Consider the following 18,276-nt stretch of genomic DNA (forward strand, 5'->3'; position numbering starts at 1 on the left):
TCAAAAGATTACATTGAATTCCCCAACAACAATAGGGTTTAGTTCACCATAGACATGGTGAAACTAGATGAAAAATGGAAGAAGAATGAAAGAGCAAAAATTAGGTCCTCTCCAGAAAAGATGAAAAGGAGCCTAAGAATCCAAGAGATCCTCTCCAGAGAGAAAAATTAGGTCTGGCCGTCTTCCCCTGTCAAAAGAATGACTCTGAATTCGTAGTAGGAGTATTTATAGGTAAGGAGCGCGTCAAAATCAGGACCAAGTCCAGCGTGCCACCGCCGGGCGGTTCAAGTGTGCCGCCCGACGGTTTCCCATAACCTGCCGCCACCCCCCAACGGCAATCGCCACCCCCCGGCGGTTTCCCTCGCCACTGCCCGGCGACAATCGCCACCGCCCGACGGTTTCTCTCAGCTTGAGATGCTGCCTACTCCTCGTCCTGGACCGCCCGGCGGTTTAAGTGTGCCGCCGGGCGGTACGTCNACTCTTGAAAACTTCATTTTTCTGTTCTTTTCTTGAGTCAACGACCTGTATCTTCAACTCCATTCTTCACTTTTCCCAAATTAGCTTCAAAACAATGCAAAACAAGCATAAAATCGCTAAAAACAGCTTTTGACTCTCTCTAGACTCATTTATTGAGTTTTGCTTGATTCTAAGCTCGTTCCGAGTAATAAAGAGTGTAATTTGGTCCAAATTGACATATGAGAATCACTGTTTTTCAACCTTCATCATGGATTGGGCCCTGTTTCTGCTCTGATTTGATTATTTTGGACCGGGCCGCATTCTGGAGCACTTCTGACTCTATTTAAAGGACCCTAGGGCTCTAGGTTTTGCATCCCTAGCAGAAGAGAGCATAACAAAACACTCCTAGCCAATTCTTAGTCTTCCATTCTTCTCTCTTTTCTTCCATTGTTCATAGGTTCCCCTATGTCTTTGGGGAACTAATTTCTATTTGTTGTTGGGGAATGATGTAACCTTGTAAACTCTCATGTATTTGAATTGATTCTTAATTCTATATGCTTTTTCATTAATTTTTAGAATAATTCATCTGTTTTATTCTTGCTTACACAATAGCTTTATCTGTGAATTGCATGAGTGTCGGGAGGTTCCTTTCGATTCAGGTCCTTGTTGAATTACTCCTAAGGGTTATATATTGCTTAGGGATGAGGGTATGAGTCTTAGTCGTCTTAACCTCTTGATCTTCACATCTTTTTACCAGGAATGCTAGGAATTGTATGAACTGGTAATTAGGGACATGCTTATTTACCGAGGGATCAAGTTTAAGTGGTTTAGTGAGGGACGTTGGCATTAATGAATAAAGAAGAATTCTTATATAGATTAGAGGGAACTTGTTGAAATCTAACCCCAACAACATACTCATCTCATATAAATCAACCTCCATTCATCAATGTGTTCTTTTGCCAATTATCAATTTTATTTTGCTTTATTTTATTCTTTTTGCAATACAATCCATGATCTCTTTTATTTTAAGTCTTAACTAATCTTGTTTTCACACAACTGTTCAGCGCCGAGAGTCCTCCGGGATACGATACTTGGTCTTACCATTTTATATTACTTGTGTGACTCGGCACACTTGTCGATTTGCCCCAACAGTACACCGCCCGACGGTGGGTTTCAACGCTTGGCGGTAGCTACGGCACTTAGAATGGCCCCACAACGGCGTCGCTCAGGCGAGAAACAGTGAACTTCATCAGTAGCGCCACCGCTCAGCGGTACAAAGCCACTACTCAACGCCAACAAATTTTTCAGCACTTCTTTTTTCTGCACTCTAGTTACCTTTTCTGCATTCTGTTTGACTTTTCTGCATTGCAACTCCTTGATACTTCAACCCTTCTTTCAAATCATTAAATAAACCTACAAAATCAGGGGAAAACCAAGCATAAAACCAAGAAAATCAACTTTGACTTTCTTATTCTCTAACTTAACAAAAATGCATGATTTCAAGCTAATTCTAAGTCATAAAGGGTGTGATTTAATATCAAAATTAAGTATAAAAATAATGGTTTTTGAACCGTTATCAGTATCGCCCAATAAGAATATTCTCTTAAAACACAAGAAAAAATATAGAAGGGTGGGTTGAATATTGTTTTCAAAAACTTTTCGCAAATATGTATTAAAAAGTTTAAGTATTTTAACAACATTTAGGAAAATGTATATAAAGGAAAGCAAATAAGACAAGCTTATTTTTATATTGGTTCGCTCTAACTAAGTTAATACAAATTATATGATAAATGACCTGAGGAATTAGTGATTGGAAATATAAGTTTAGAACTAGTTCTTAAGGAATTAGAATTAATATACCTTGATTTGAATGTTTGAATGAAATAATGATATGTTGTATACAGTTTTATCATCATTTGATTCATGAAACCCAATTTCAATGAAGCTTCATCTTTGTCTTAATCAAATTTTCTACATTTCAGTTGTTACAATTTGTTTCTTTACTAATGAATTCAATCATCATCATTATCGAAGTTGAAGTTGATAAATTAACATTATTAGACAAACAAACACAAACTCTTGTAGGAAATAATACTTGAAACTTTCATATACTACTTATAACGAAATGGTATATTTGTTAAAATGTTAACAATAATCTATTATTATAGAGGACTTCCAAACAAAGCAACTTACAGATAAATCCATTAGTCTAGTCAAAGTTGTCTAGGATGAAAGAACATTTGACCATACTTGGGAGTTAGAGGAGGATATGAGGGAGTCAGATCCACACCTTTTCTCTAGTAAGTTAAATATTTAGTGTAAAAAAATTTTATTCTTGGGGAGACTATAAGGACCTAGAAAATGATATTTTATAATTGATGGAGTTTTTAAAATAGTGAAAGTCGATTATTTTAATATTAAAATAATTAAGTATAAATGAAAATGTTGTAAACGAGTTTCATTACTTGAAAACACATTATCTCTCTAGAAACCACTTTTCTAGATCTCTCTCTGTTTCTCTAATTGATGATTTGGCACCGCTGGAGTAATTCTTGTGACGAGCTCTTCACTTTTGCTCGATCAATTTCTCTTTTAGACTATGTTGGTTTCTACTCCCTTTTCTTGGTTTGTGGTTTCTTTTTCCTTGAATGCGAGTTTTTATCTATTTTCTTATGGTCATAAAGTCTTCTATTTGATTCTCTACTAATAAATGATCATATTGACAATGACTCTATAAAGCAACAGAAACAACTACAAGTACAAAACTTTCCAAAGTCTGATATCAATGCATCTGTCTAGATAATTTAGTCTTTTATAATCTTTTGCAATGATCACCTTAATAGGTTAGAGCAAATGAAGAAACATAACTTAATTAACTCAAGATAAGGGAAATGATGAAATTATCTAACTTTTAGGTTTTAGTTATGATTGTATAGGATCTCTTTGAAAAGCTTTATCCTTACCTTGTTTCACAGTCATCTTGAATCTACATATATTTTATATAAAACTCGCTTAAGGTTTATATATATATATATATATATTCTAAATTAAATTTATCGATGTAAAGTTATTTAGTTTTAAATTATTTTTTTTGAATATTAATTATATGATGTTTTATTTTAATAATAATATTCTTTTACAATGAGACGTTACAATATACACTTTCTCTTATAACCTAAAAACTCTTTTCGTATACATTAAATAAACAATGAGACAAAATGGATTTAATAAGGATGAAATTTTTAGACATTATTAGAATTCAATCTAACAATTCATAACTAACTGTTAAAAATAATTAACTAACTATTTTCAATTGAATTTCTTTTTGACATGTTTTTTTTTTTTTTTTTTCAAACGAGAAAGATATTCTATTTCGAAACTAAACATTATTAATTTTGATTTAATTATTTATTTTTCTTTATTTTTCGTTTGAGAATTTATACCATAAAATTAGAGGTTTTAATATGCATTTTTTATTCCCCTTGGTCCCTACTATATATTAATGTGACTTAACTCCATTAACAAAACCACCGTAATAAAATCGAAATTAATAGTATCTAACAGTCACAATTGGGTTACTAAGGTGGCAATAATGTGACCGTTTCACCGTAGAAATTAATGGAGAGTGAAATGTGTAGAAATGTGTAGAATGAAAAAAAAAAAAAAGTGATGAACCATCGGTTTCACATTTATGTTCTAAACTTAGAACAAATGTAAGAAGGAAATGAGTTGTTGCATGAAATTAATTGTGTTGCTTATTTTAATTTTAGTTTTATTTTTTTATTTCTGGTAAACTAAATAACCATATCATTTTAGGTGACCTGAGAATACTTTTGACTAAAAGTTAGTATTTAAATTTTTCAAGCAATTAGATTAGAATTGATTTTGTAAGAACCTGTATATATAAGTAAAATATAGTATATGTATATATTAAAAGGAAGTGGGATAAAAGTTAAAATAAAAATAGTGGAGCCTTTTATTAGAAAGAAAATTGTTTTTAATATTGGTATGGATCTCCTCTTAAAGCGGAAGTCATTTTCTTGAAAACATTCTCTCTTTAAACAGTTTTTTTTTCCTAGTTCTGTCTCCTCTCTAGCTTTCCAGTCCACTAACTTAATGCATGTTCTGTTAGGTGGTACGTCTGCGACCGCCTCGTAGAGAGTTTCGAAACCATCCGATTGGTTTTACGTTCCGTAGCTGGTAAGTGGTTTTCTCCTCTTCTTCGCTATTTTTGGGGCCTAGGACATACTGCCCACTAATTTGCATGAGCAATATCCCGTTCCCTTTCTGTTTTCTTCAAAATGTTGACCCCTAAGAGTTGTTTCATCACCAATGTGGTGGTTGTAGGGCACTGCTTAAGTCCTTCTCCGGGTAGGATTTCGCTGACCACTGTTTAGAGCGTTCTAGCAAGTTGTGTTACTGTTACTAAGGTAACGGGAGTTAGATAAAATTTTTAGAGTGATTGAATGTCGTTTAATTGTGTTGTATTTGGTACTGATATGACGTTTTAGTTATGTAATTAATTGTTGAACTAGTTGAGTTGCTTGTTTTATGATAACTAATTGTGAATATGTCAATTATTGTTTGGGAAAAAATTGGGGGAAACTTTGTTGCTATAATTAATTTGGTTGAGAGGGTGGGAGTCTTGTTGTGTTGGTTGTTTTGAAGGGGTTAGATGAACTGGTAAGGTTCTAGATACTGTTTTGAGAAAGGGAGGTAGTGAAATTTAAAAATAGGGGTTATGAGCGCACTTGGACTGTTGAGGTAGCTTAGGTAAGTATATAACTTGTTATGACTATAAAATTTGTTAAAATGAAGTTCTAAATGGTAGAAGTGGAGTTGAGTCCTAAGGTTGAGGGAAAACTAGTGTTTTTGAGGGAGTTTAGAGGAATTGAGAGGGTGCTTTTGAGTAACTGAGGTCAAGGGCTATTTTAGGCTATTGGGGCAGTATTAGCAAGTATATTGTGACTTATTTGAATCACCAAATAGGTCAAAATAGGTACAAAGTGTTAAAATTGGGTTTGAGGTCTTTAGGACCTTTTTGAAACTGTTGGTGATGATTTTAAACCCATTTTCCTTGTCTAAGTATGAGTTACGGGGTTTTGTGTTGTTTAGTGGTTCTTTTGGGACTGTTATTGTCTAGTAATGTATATGGAATGATTTCATGCGATTTGGATTGCTTAATGATGTTTGCTTGGCAGAGTGTCAGGTATGTTTACATATATGACTTGTTTGGTTTGAAAGAATATGATTTTGAAATAGAATGATATAATTGGGTATGAACTGGACATCTCAGGGTAAGATGATTGGAAGTGATTTGAGGGATGTTGTTGTTGTTCTGTATAACTGTATGGAGCTTTGAACTGGTATGTTTATCCCTACACTCAAAGTACTGTTCATTCTCAGATAGAGAAGAATAGTGAGTGGTGAGAGTAGAGGGAGGTCCTCGTCTATAGTCTTAGAGTTTAGACATAGACAGATTGGGGGAGATTTGCCTTGCATAGTATTGGGGAGGGCCAACTGAACTATGCAAGTGCAAAGACGACCAATAGTTCGACAATTATACGAAATCTAGATGAATTGTGTTGAGTAATTGATGTGTGAGTTGAATTGTATGTCTTTGCCTTTTTACTTTATATATGATTAAACATGACCATATTGACCGATTATGCTATATGTATGTTGCTTGTTTATCTAGCTCACCCTTGCTTTCTTGTTGTGTGTTGTTTGGGTATGTTTTCCTTTGCGATGATCATCCACTTGGATGGGAGCAGATGTCGTTGAAGAGGTTCCTTTGGAGCAAGAGTTGGAAGATGCTGATGTTGTAGCTTAGTTTATTAGGATTGTTATATTTCAATTTAAGTCATTTTGAAATACTCTTATAGTTGTACCACTCTGATATATCCTTATGCCTAAGTTTATGTTTAGACCTTTTACTTAAGGTTTAAGTTCTGGTATTTTTTTGATGTCTGTAAACTTTGAGACTTATTTGCAAGTCTATCTCCAAACTGTTCTCTTTTATTTGGATGATGATGCTTATATGATATGATTATTATTATTATATATTTTGGATGTCACATATTTTTCTTGACATGTTTTCTCATGTTCACAAACTTGGGTTCGAATTCATAAGTATGTTTGGATTTAGTTAGAAGATTAATTGGAACTAAAAAAATGTTGTTAGTTTAAGTTGACTGAAATTTATGTAAGATTTGTTGTTACTAACTGAATTAGAAAAAAAAAAAACTATACAACATATATTTACATTTTCTAATGAAAATCAAAAGTTAATTTAACTATTACAAATGAAACTCGAACAAACAATAGGTTCTCAAGGATACATTATCAGGCACACTGTATTAATATAAAAAAAAAATATTCTTTTATCAATTATATCTTTTTTCTTATATATAGAAAACGATATATATATATATATATATATATATATATATATATATTTCATTATTATAATATAAAAACCTAGTTGACTAGTATTGTAAGACATGAAAGTAAGAAATAAGTTCAATATTGAAGCACAATTAATAAAAAAAAAACGTGTGATGTAAAATAGATTATGAATTATGAGGAAGTATAGAATGGAATATTGATTTGCTAAACATTTTATAGTAAACATTATAAAAATTTTGAGAAAAAGAAGACCGTATGGCTTCTATTGTACTAATTTAATATTATGTAAATTTATCTACTATGTTGAGATTATGTAAAAAATAAATTTTCTGAAAGGAAAAAACAGAAAAGAAAACAAAAAGAGTAACCAAGTGTAAGATATTTGTATCTTATTGGGTTAAAATTTATTTGTTATAACAATTTTTCTTATCTTACGTGTGCATATATTAATTTTATATTAATTTTGAATAGATATGTTTGTCAATGTAGAAAAAAAAATGTTAATTTTTCGTTTTGTTTTCATTTTCATTATACAAAAGGTTAAATATATGTTTTGGTCCTTATATTTGTGTCAAATTCTCAATTGGGTCCTCATGTTTTTTTTTGTTCCAATTGAATCCAAATATTTGTTAATTTGAGACAATAAAACCCTTTCCGTTAGCTTTTCATTAACGTCGTGTAACTGTGCAAACGTGGAATTTAACGTGAATTAAACATTTTAAATGATTGAATTATGTGGAATTTATATTTAAAAAAAATAGTTTATAACTGAAGATACAGAACTGTTCTCTCAGCTCAGCCATTGCGATTCCTTCACAAATTCTTCTTCCATATCAAACGGGAAATAACTGAAGTCATTACCACTGAAATCCCACTTTCCATCTAAGAACCTTGAAGGCTCAAATTCCAGTGGTCTTTCCCAAATGGAAGGATCTCTATGAATGGCCCAAACATTCACGAACACTCGAGAACCCTTTGGTATGGTGAAGTAAGTGTGATATGGCCTAGAAGCGCACACCTCCGCCATTCACACACACGCCACCGCCAGGAAGGCCGGCCATCACAAGCCGCGAGATGGGTGTCACTATTGTCACCGAACACCGTCAGGGTCGCTGTCGGCCGCAGTGCCAGGTTCTCTCCCCTCCCATCCTCTTCGCGTGAGAGAGGAAACCCTCTTGTTCCGTGAATCGTCCACGCTACCGCCACCAGCGAAGATCGACCACCACCACCGTTCTCAACGACTGGTCAGAGCCGTGAGGACTGGCTTCCTCTTTCCCGGACTCAGTGCGGCCCCCAAAGGCAAGGGTTCTTATCCCGTTTCAGTGAAGAAGACGGCTGCCAACGTCTACCGTTCCGCGCGGTCGACACCCGTTCAAGATCACTCCGAGAAGTATTGGGGTGTGTCAAGATTAGCGTGGGTGTGGGTAAGATCCTATTTTGTGTGGGCGTATTCTATCTGTGCAGGTAAGTGAACCTGGAGTTTTGGTGATTGATAGGTAGAGACGAACAGGAGCTGAGTTGCATTGGCGACTGGTCTTTTGGTTGTAAATTGGGCCGTGGATCTGGGCCAAGGCGGTGAAGTAAGTCTGAAGCTCCGGTTGAAGAGACAGAAGGTTTTCGAGTAAAGGGAGGTCCGATGAGATCTTGGAGAGGATATAGTTGGAGCAATCAGAAGATGAGAATGGCGACTACATAAAAATATCCCTCCCTGTTATAAACTATTTTTTTTTAATATAAATTCCACGTATTTCAATTACTTAAAATGTCTGATCACGTTAAATTCCACGTTTGCACAATTACACGGTGTGAGTGAAGAGTTAACGGAAAGGGTTTTATTGTCTCAAATTAACAAATATTTGGATTCAATTGGAACAAAAAAAAACATGAAGACCCAATTGAGAATTTGACACAAATATGAGGACCAAAACATATATTTAACCTATAAAAAATATAGTTCATCTTTATGTATATAACAAAAGTATTGCATACTTTCGTTTACTATAAGATGACGGGTGGATATTTCAAAATCTATTGTAAACAATATTCTTATATTATTTACGTATACAGTTGAGATTTAAAAGTTAAAAGTAATATTAAGTTTTGAATTTGAGATAAAAAAATATAAGTGTTGCTGGTAAAGTTTTGGGTATAGAGATAAGGAGATTTTTTATTTTTTTCTTATAATAAACTCTTTTATGTAAGTAAGTACATTTAAAAACTTTTGGACCATTTTTGTACAAATTATGTTAAGTGAATTATTATTTCTTTTAATATCATCAATTCATATATGTTTGTAATTAGGATTGTTCTACTAAAGTTAGGAAAAAATGTAAGTTACTTAAAAGTTTTTGTAATAATCTTACAGAGTCTAATTTATATAAAGAAGTGTATTACACTATATATTGTACAACTTGTTATTCTAGTGATACATGATTAATCCTAAAAAGGAGTATTCATTCGTGATTAAACATAATAAGAAGTACATTACATAATTAAATTATTTACTTAACATATAATTATTTTTATTTAAAATGTGTTATCTTTTTTATCTTAAGTACTATTTTCTATTCTTAGTCCTTAATTACATATAGTTAATTATAATAGATAATAAAGATCACTAGAAATTGTTAGATACTTATAAATAAAAACAATTTATAGAAACTAAAAAAGATTGAAATATATTTGTAGACACATAAAACATATTTAAATTTATCTTTTAATATTAATTTAATATATCATACTAATATATCAATATACCACTATTATTATTGCATAAAAATTTAAAATAACATAAAACATTGATACTATTTTCTTTTTACACTTTTAATCAAGTGTATATAATGTTGTAATTTCACAGTGATAACGATGAAAATATAAGTAAAATTATTGAAGTTTATAATCTTGTTCTTAGTTGATAAAAAATTTAAGGCTTAATATCGCTTTTGGTTCCTAGTTTGGGGGTTGTGTTCAAAATGATCATTTTTTTTTTTCACGTAACAATTGATCCTAACTTTTAAAAATACGGGTAAAATTTATCCTTTTTTCTAACAGCGTCAAAAATCAAACGGTGCAGCTACCACCCTACACAAAACATTTTGAGTTGTCTCATACATGACAATTTTGAATTTAGGGTTTTTTCTCTCATGACACTAGAGGTCTATGCCACCTCCTTCTTCCTCTCCCTCTCCAGACACATTAGGCAATATCTATTCAAAGTTGAAAGACTGAAACCATAATGGGGGAAGGTTGAAGCCACCATTAGGCATAGGACTTACCTACCTAAGAGGCAATCATATATATTTGTTTAATGCATCAACAACAATAGTTGACAATAGATTAGCTCATTTGTTGTGCACACAGATTTTACATCATGGCACAAACCAATGAGATGAAAACACCATTTTATCATGTACACAATGAACTAATGTAAAACTAAGCTTCCCAAACACTAAGCCTCGGGTGAAGAACAAGGAGAGTATTTTTCGAAAACCACAAGCACCAACCCTCACAACTCAAACACCTCTTTCATCAACTAAGGAACCCTACAGTACAAAACCCAATAATGCAGCATTACCAATTGATTAACACCTCAGAAAATTATCCACCCTGCAGAGAAAGAAGACCATACCCCCAAGAATAACAATAAAGTCAACTCCTTTTTACAGAACATGATGAACAAGACATAAAAGAAAAACAAAAAAAATGAAAATTTTCAGAGATCAGCAAAACTTTTGCAACTTTTCAAAACAGGGCTGGATTAAGCATTTCAACACCCAAAAAAAAACCAATATAGCTTGTGAGAGGGGACGAAAAGCAGTGAAACGTTAGGTGACCTGCTAAAATGTTTTTGACTCTCTCTGAAACTAACAAATGGGCATTCACCGATTGTCTTCTCCGTCCAATTGGATGTTCGAATGTGCTCCGATTCGGTAGAAAACCATGGTCGTTGCAACATTTCCCATATTTGGTCCAAGGCGAGGAGATAAAAACTGAAACCCTAGAAATCGAATCAGTAATGCATCTTCTTACGCGAGGTTGCGGTTCGATTAAAGCTTGTTCTCCATTTTCCAGCGAAGACTGAGTTTCTGGGATTTGGGATTCCCAGAGTCTCTTCGTTTTTCAATGCTTCATTCTCAAAAATTTGTTTTTTGTGCACAGAGAGACTAGGGCGTGTGAGAGTGAAAAATAAGATGGTTTTGCTCTGATATTTGTATCCCTCTTCATCGGAGTCGGAGTGAAATTGGAGGTCGGAGTCGGCAGAATCGAAGTGGGAGGAGACATGCATGGAAAGCTGGTGGGTGGAGGTGGAAGATGAAGCTTATGTGTTAAGAATTTTTTTTAAATTCAAAATTGACACGTTATATTACCCATCGTGCCATTTATGAGACAACTCAATATATTTTGTCCAGGTAGCTGCACCATTTGATTTTTGACGCCGTTAGCAAAAAGGATGAATTTGATCCGTTTTTTCAAAAGTTGGGATCAATTGTTACGTGAAAAAAAAGGTAGGACAATTTTGAACACAAGCCCCCAAACTAGAGACCAAAAGCGGTATTAAGCCAAAATTTAACTATGGTTGGTTGATAACGATCTAAAAACCGTTATTTTTATACTTAAATTTGATAGTAAAACACACCCTTTATGGCTTAGAATGAGCTTAAAATCAAGTAAAACACTTAGTTGTGTCTTGTGAGAATCAAAAGTTGGTTTTAGCGATATTATGCTTTTTTGCATTGTTTTGCAGGGTTTTTAGATGAATTAAAGATGGAAGTCAAGTAAGGTGGACTTAGACCCATGAAAGAAGGAGAAAAATGATGAAACGAAGGGTCAAGCAAGCCGCTGAGCGCCAGAATGGTCCGCTGAGCGCTCAGAGCGATTAGAGGGAAACCGCTCAGCGGCAAAACTGACCGCTGAGCAGTCAAAGCGGCAAGAGGCAAACCGCTAAGCGGTGAATTTAGGCGCCTGGGCGGTTGTCTGTTTTTTTTAGCTAGATTCTGTAAATCTTTCTGTAATCTATCTGTTATCTTTTTAGGCTTATATATAGCCCCAATGCGAATTAGAAGGGGATTCTTTTGGCAGAGAGAAACGTCCAAAGCTATTCCACACACCTTGGAGGAGGTTCCTTGGATGCTTAGGCTCCATTCAACCAAGTTTAGGGTTATTTCTTCCATTCTTTCATTATTTTCATCTAGTTTCACAATGATTATGGTGAACTAAACCCTTTGTTGTTGGGGAACAATGTAATCTTTTGAAACTCTCATGTATTCAAATTCTTATTCATTTCATATGCTTGTCATATACTTGTGTATCAATTGTTGGGTTCTTATCTGTGCTCAATGCTTTTATTATTTAACTCATTCAGTAAAAGATGTTTGTCTTTATCGATATGGGGATGTCCGATAATGTCATTAACTGGTGGGAAATTCCTTGATTATGCCAATATCGCCTAGGGATAGGGGTAGGACGACCAATTGTATTTGCTTCCGAACGCATTGCATTATTGGTTACTATGGGAGGCTAGGGATAGCAAGCCGATAATTAATAATAGGCTCTTTTCACCAAGGGATTGGGTTTAGGGTAAATAAGAAAGTGTGCATGGCAATTAGATAAATAAGTGAAGTAAATAAGAATAATAGATATATGAGAGTGGATAAGATGAAATTGTAAACCCCAACAACACCATTCATCCATAGTTTCTCAAAACCAATTGAATCAACTGCATTGCATGTTTATTTTTGTTCTTTGCATATAACCACCAAATTTATTCTCTTCTCAAGTCTTACGCGATTAGGTTACATGAAAGTTAAGGCCTAAGAGTCCTTTGGGAAAACGATACTTGGACTTACCCGTTTATATTACTTGATAACGATTTGGTACACTTGCCAGGGAGTTAACAAGTTTTTGGCGCCGTTGCCGGGGACTCGTGGTTTAACTTATCTATTAGTGTAAACTGATTAAGTTTGACTTGATTGTATATATCTTTTTATTTTTTATCTTTTTATTTTATTTTTTTTAAAATATAAAAAAGTGCTACTAGGGTTTGTGTTTCTTATGCATGCAATAGGAGCCTAGACATACTAGTAGCAAGAAAAATACGCAACCTCTTCTTGAAGGCTTAAGCGAAGCAAGAGGGAGAAGGAGAGTGAGACGCCCATCTAGGGATTTGTTTCCTTCACCTGACAGATTACTATCACCTTCACCAGATAGAAGAACAGAGGAGATGGCTGGAAGAACTCCTCCAAGACGCACTCTTGCAGACCAATCAAATACGGTTGGCTTTTTCCATTTTAGCAGCATAGTTATGCCTACAGATCAAACGACCAACATGGTGATGAATCCAACACTTATACACTTGGTGCAGAGCAAACAGTTTCATGGCCTGTCAAATGAGAATCCCTATGACCATTTGACAACATTTAGTGAAATATGCAACACAGTGAAGATGGCAGGTGTATCAGATGAAAGAGTAAGGCTTAGTTTGTTCCCGTTCTCATTGGAAGGCAATGCTAAGACGTGGCTCAATTCCTTTCCTGAAGGAACATTTACAACATGGGAATCTGTGGCTCGAACATTTGTCAACAAATATTTTCCAAAGTCTAAAGTTACTCAGGGAAAACTGGAGATCTCATCATTCAAGCAAGGCATGGAAGAAACTCTAAGTCAAGCATGGGAGCGATTCAAAGGATTACTCAGAAAAACACCAGTTCAAGGATTTGAATATGCAGTCTAAGATGATGTTGGACGCCTCAGCTGGAAGTGATATCAAACAGAAGACTGAGGATGAAGCCTATGACTTGATAGAGAGAATGGTAGCTAATGGTCAAGAAACGTATAGTGAAAGGGGTGTACCGACACAACAAAGAGGAGTCTTGCACTTACCTTCAAATGATGCAATGCTAGCTCAAAATCATCTTTTGACCTAGAAGCTAGATACATTGACAAAGATCCTTTCACAACTTCCAAAGGAGCTTCGTAATGTCTCTCATATATTCAAATTCTTATTTATTTCATATGCTTGTCATATACTTGTTTATTAATTGTTGGGCTCTCATATGTGCTCAATGCTTTTATTGTTTAACTCATTCAGTAAAAGATGTTTGTCTTTATCAATATGGGGACGTACGGTAATGTCATGAACTGGTGGGAAATTCCTTGATTATGCCAATATCGCCTAGGGATAGGGGTACGACGGTCAATTGTATTTGTTTCCGAACGCATTGCATTATTGGTTACTAAGGGAGGCTAGGGATAGCAATCTGGTAATTAATAATAGGCTCTTTTCACCAAGGGATTGGGTTAAGGGTAAACTAGAAAGTTTGCATGGCAATTAGATAAATAAGTGAAGTAAATAAGAAGAGTAGATATATGAGAGTGGATAAGATGAAATTGTAAACCCCAACAACACCATTCATCCATAGTTTCTCAAAACTAATTGAATCAACTGCATTGCATATTTATTTTTGTTCTTTGTATATAACCACCAAATTTATTATCTTCTCAAGTCTTACGCGATTAAGTTACATGAAAGTTAAGGCCTAAGAGTCCTTTGGGAAAACCATACTCGGACTTACCCGTTTATATTACTTGATAACGATCTGGTACACTTGCTAGGGACTTAACATTGGTCTATAATTTGTGACCACTAACTATTTCATAAATTTTAAATAAGCTAAAGTCTAAAGAAATATTGGTTACAATTAAATAGTGACAAAATTTCAATCCCTTATTCAATTGTTGTTTAAATTATGCAGTCTCTATAAATATTTTGTATGTTCTTTTGAGTTTGAAGCATTTCATTACATTTGCTCCGAAAGAGATATTTCTTTCTAAAAGATAGTGTACTGTATATGGTTGGATACCTATTAGCCCTACCAATAGGGTTCACAACTTAGGTATAGTTGATATTGTGTACTACAAATTTGGGATTGGATAGCCTGCAATTAACATAAGAATCTTGAGGTGCTTCAAGAAGAACTGGATTAGATGTTGGAGACTAAGCACCGCATACAAGTATCTTTAATGGTCTATTGAAGGTATAGTAGGGCATGACTTAGCCAAACACAAGTCTCGCCTAATAGGTAAGTTTGCCATTGGGCCTCAAGGCCAATGGGCCCATAAGTTGTGGCTCATTCGATATAGGTGCATGGTCAACGAGGTAAACACAGTAAATAGTGCATTAATGACGATTTTGTTATTCATTTTTTGTATTAATTGAGATTTGATTAAAGAGTTTTGACCAAGTGCTAACTTGAGCATCAGAGAATCTTTTAGCGACATCCCTTTCGATGACAGAAGCAAGAGGCTTAGAGAACGGATACCCTAAAATGTGGAGAGGACATTAAGAGAAGATATTATAGTAGAGTATATTTAGTCCATTAAGAACATATAGGTTCTAAAGCCTACTATAAGGCCTCTTTTATAAGAGGGGTTTCTACTATCTTTTAGTAGAAGTTTTAACCTATCACTCCCTTCAAGTGTTCTATTTAGTACCTTAGAAAGAGTTTCATTTTAATGCCTAAGAGACTTGACATGTTTAACGTCTTCAGCTACAACTATGTCTTCTATGTTGGTATCGGCACCAGACAGAGTGTAACGCAGCGGAATAAAACTTAAAATAGAAGAAAGCGTGTTCGGTCAACTTTTTAAGATTAAAATGGTCAGTTTATAAAATAAATTTTCTAAGAGAAAATTTATCGAACAGTTGATATGCGTAAAAAAGTAAAGAGTGTAGGGAATAGAAAAATCACCAAGTAATTTTTATACAGGTTCGATTCAATAGAATCTACGTCCAATCGTTAATCACTATAAAAAGTGATTAACAGTTCCACTAAGAAAAGGGTTTCACAGATTACAAAAGTTATGAGTAAAAAGTAGGATTAAACCTTCCTTCGACGAACGAACTGGAAGAAGAACACTCTGTCAACTTAAAGAGAATCGCTCCGACTATCGACAAACGAAACACGAGCTTCTCCTATTCACGAGACCAGGAAGAGCACCTTGCTAACTCGAAGAGAACCGNCCCGACTATCGACACACGAAACGCGAGCTTCTCCTATTCACGAGACCAAGCAAGGGAACTTGAACTATAGCTATTGAGAACTTCCTCTGACGAACAGTATTCTGCAAAGTTTCTGTTCAATAACGTTGTCTCTGAGCTTCACAAAAGCTCAATATATAGCCATCTGCTCTGAATATCAAAGGTCAAGTTCCAACTGCCACGAATAATCGATTATTGTAAGTGATAATAGATTATCCAAGTCCTTTACAGGTTTTTCAAAATGTGATAATCAATTATATGAAGTGATAATCGATTATTCCTAAAAGACTTGTGATAATCAATTATTGTTTCTCCATAATCGATTATTTCAATAAAAATACAAGTTTTACAAAGTTTTAAGACTTTCCTGCTACATTTAATTTATACAAATTGCTTTTAAATAATTCTAATATCCACTTCAAGTAAAACTTCTTGCAGCATCATCAAAACAATTGTCATCAAGTTTTACCAATACTCCTTATTGGTAACATTCTACAAGTTTTTTATTTTGGAAAAGGGTTTTCTCTTTTTCTTTTTCGAAAATGGTTAGCTTTTCTCTATGATTGCTAACTTTTTGTTGTAAATATTTCACATCATTCTTAGACGATGTTACTTCTTCGTTTAAAGCACTAATTTCTTCTAAAATATCTTTGCTTTGTTTTTGAAAAAGTTTTTATGTACTAGATAGTTTATAGGAATATGAGGCATACTTTTGCTTCTGGCGTGCTTCTAAAATATTTCATCTGGTGTGCTTTCAACATTTCCTGCCATGAGGCATACTTTTGCTTCTTCGTCTTGGTTAGATGTGTCTAGATCCTTTTAGGTGCTCATCAACAGTTTTTCTTGTTGTATTTCGGACCAATTATCCTCTTCTTCATCTTTTCAAGCTCGAGACACTCAGGCTTGATGTGTCCAGGTTCCTTGCACTCATAGCACACAACTTAGTCTTCCAGTCATCTATTCTTTTGATGACAAATTCCCTAACCATGATCAAGCACTTTCAAGAGTGAAAGTCATCATTAAAGATGATGTCAACTCTACCTTGTGGACCACCTTTGGAGCAATCAAGGAGCATATCTTGAAGAATAGTATAGGTTGTTTAGGCCATTGTATTCGACCGTGTAATGTAGGTTTGTTTAGGACTTGTGTTAAAGCCTAATTAGCATAGAGGTTTTTCTTAATATCTAACGTCCAAATTAATATGGGACTTCTATGTAAGTAAGTAGATTTATAAACTTTTGGAGCATTTTTGTGCAAATTATGTCAAGTGAATTATTATTTCTTTAACATCATCAATTCATATATGTTTTTTTTCGGTTGAATTGGTCCGATGGTCGGTCGTCCTTTCTTACTCTACTCTTTTTTGATTGTTTCTCAGAATGCAATCCTCCAATGGGTGGTTGACCTGCAAAAGACACTTCGACGCTCAAGTCAGATATGTTTTATAAAGAAGGTCTCAATATGATTATGGCTTAAGATGATCTTACCTTATCATTGACTTTGTAACTGTCAAGCTTGTTAACTATTCATCAACGCAGTATATTTTCGTACAACATAAGTCGTTTAATTACTCGTAAATGTGTATATTTGTCTTTAATATGGCCATTAAAAATATCAATAGGCCATTAATGATATTTACCTTTCCTGGTTGGCGTTTATCTGACAGTTGGTCGGTTGCCAATTTTGGCTTTGGATTCTCCTCAGTCGATCGATCACTAGGGTATAGTACATTAAGCCCCCCAACCCTCGAGCAGTTGTTGACAGGTGTGAAGGGGTTTCAATTTTTTAAGCAGTTAATCGATGACGAGGATGATTAAGTCCACCTTTGTATACGAAACTTTCAGGCTTTTATTTTGCCTTGTTGTTATCAACAACTGCACAATGATGAACGAATTTTCCTGCTGTATAAAATTGTCGCTGTCAGCTTTGTCACGAGACTTGAAGTTCGTTAGACCCAAGTTGGAGTTGTCGAGCGGTATTATGCCCTTAAGGTAACCACGCGCTCGGGTTACTAGACTGCTCAAGGTAACCTTGCGTTCAGTTTACCAAGCGGTCTTAAGCACTTAAGGCAACCTCGCGTTCGGGTTACCAAGCTTCTCGCTCTTAGGGTAACCTCACGTTTTGGTTACCGAGAGGTCTTCAGCCCTTAAGGTAACCTCGCGTTCACATTACCAGGCTCCTCGCTCTTAGGGTAACCTCGCGTTCGGGTTACCGATCTTCAGCCCTTAAGGTAACCTCGCATTCAGGTTACCAGGCTCCTCGCTCTTAGGGTAACCTCACGTTTGGGTTATTGAGTGGTCTTCAACCCTTAAGCTAACCTCGCGTTTGGCTTACCAGGCTCCTCGCTCTTAGGCTAACCTCGCGTTCGGGTTACC

This window comes from Vigna radiata, chromosome 6, assembly GCF_000741045.1.
Source record: "Vigna radiata var. radiata cultivar VC1973A chromosome 6, Vradiata_ver6, whole genome shotgun sequence".
In the NCBI taxonomy this organism is placed as follows: domain Eukaryota; kingdom Viridiplantae; phylum Streptophyta; class Magnoliopsida; order Fabales; family Fabaceae; genus Vigna; species Vigna radiata.